Below are 2,228 nucleotides of genomic sequence, written 5' to 3' on the forward strand. Positions count from 1 at the left end.
GCAACAGTTGCTTGGTCGCCACTTGGCTCAACTGGGCTGTCAGTTGCTCAACAGTCGCATGTCCATTTGCATGTACTCATCTCTGCAACCATCATTCACTCCAGTTATTTATGGACTGTGGTACACCAGTTGTCTTGCCACTGGTTTTGGATAGTGCCATTTTTCCACGCGTGATATGCTTTAACTGTGGCACCTCATGAACCGTTTACAAAGTTAACCATTTGGAAAACACTTCCACTATTGTCTCGAAAACCAGTGATCATGCCCCTTTGGATATTTCCTAATATGACAACAACTACACTATTTTCTGGAACCCCACAACAAGTTTTATATACCATCCATCGTAAGTGCTACCACCTGCCGTGTGTGAGTGGTTACTACATGTTGTTGTCAAACAAAGGCAGTGGTTGCATTAATGTGACAGGACTGCCTACATTCGCTCCTGTACCCTACATTGTTAAATAAGATGAAGTATAGAAGCTATTCTATACTGAAATTAATTTTGGAGTTATACTTTCTGCAAGTGCACTAATGGACACTGTTATATAGTTGGTGACTGGATTTTCACATTTCTTTATTAAAAGCTACAATCAAGCTGAACCTTGTCACTTCCTTTTTCTGATTCACTGAACAGCTGTTTAAGCGTATTTATGTTGTCAGTAGTAGACACTGACTATACTAACAGTATTGCATTAGTTTGCATCCTTTGTAGACTTAAGTGGGATGCTCTGAAACTACAAGTCAAACTTTCACAAATAACTCAATAGTAATTGCTTACTCATATACAAATATAACCCATGCATCAGATGATGGAAATATCGTATACTTTCAGCATATAAAGGAATCATTTTGTGTTGAAAACTGCAATGGCAAAATCTCCAGTTACCAACAACCTTCAGTGTAGAAAGGTGATGAGATATGCCTGTTAAAATACACAACATGTTATGGTGGAGCTATTTACATGTAATTTAGATTAAAAACAGGCACATCATGCTGGTGTTTTCTTTATGGAGAGAATGAAATATTATGTTACATGATTTTGATGTTGTTAGCTGCATGTTTACCGCACAGCATGAAATGATCGAGTTCTTTTATATTGATAAAGTACATTATTGAAATTATGTTCATTCCAAGTTCACACTTTATCTCACTTGCATTTTGAATTATGTACACGGTAGTTTTTCTAAAGATACATAAAAGAAAGTGATATGTGTTAGTATAATTTATTTTGTTGACGACCATACATTTGCTATACGATTTCCAAAAACCAGTCCATTGGGTGTTAGCTGAACTTGCAAATTCACTACTCTTATAAGAATTCAACGGTTTGTCATGTTCACTGATTTAGGCACTGAAAATGCTTATTTTAGCTTATAGAAATTTGGATGTTTCTTTGTGCAACTTTTGTGTTGCCACTCAAGTACCAGCAAAGTGAAGTCTCTTTCCTTGCATGTGGGAAAATCTTGGTTTAGTCTTTGGTACTACTCATGATCACTTATGTTTTGTGTGTGTGTGTCAGTACTATGCAATTATCTGCAAGTTTTAAGTAGTGTTCTTCCTCAGCAATTCTGAGTTCATATGATTTGTAATAGTTAACTTATTGACAATTTCAGTCTATGACTCTTCATCCACAATAACATGCTGTCTGCTCCTCAACAAGAAATCCTCAGTACAGTCAGAAACTGCATTTGATATCCCATAGGCTATCCTTAATAATCGTCAGTGTGGTAATGAGTCACATGGTTTTCTCATATCAAGAAATCCTGCATCCACTTGATTACCTTGATTCATTAGCTTCAGGATGTCAATGTCAAAAGTGAGAGTTGGGTTTCAGATGAGCATTGTATTCGAAATCGATGCTGGTTAGCATGGAGGAGATCTTTGTGTTCAAGAGCCTAATCACATTTGAGCTCAGGATATGACCCAAGGTTCTACAAGAGACGAACATCAATGACATCGAACAGTAGTTTTTGCGTCACTTCTGCTGATGTTCTCATAGACGAATGTGTTCCAAGAATCTGCAGTAAATTGTTGTTAAAATAGGGTCTACATCGACTGTGATTTCTGTATAGAATGTGGCAAGGATTCCTACAAGCCCTGGGACCATGTCCAGTTTGAGACATTGCAGTAAAATCTGATTACCACTGAAGCTAATACCAATATAGCTAATCTTTGCTGTGCTGAATGAATGAAACTGGAGTTGTACTCCTAGATCTCCCTCTGTAAAT

This window comes from Schistocerca cancellata, chromosome 2 (genome assembly GCF_023864275.1).
Source record: "Schistocerca cancellata isolate TAMUIC-IGC-003103 chromosome 2, iqSchCanc2.1, whole genome shotgun sequence".
Taxonomy (NCBI): domain Eukaryota; kingdom Metazoa; phylum Arthropoda; class Insecta; order Orthoptera; family Acrididae; genus Schistocerca; species Schistocerca cancellata.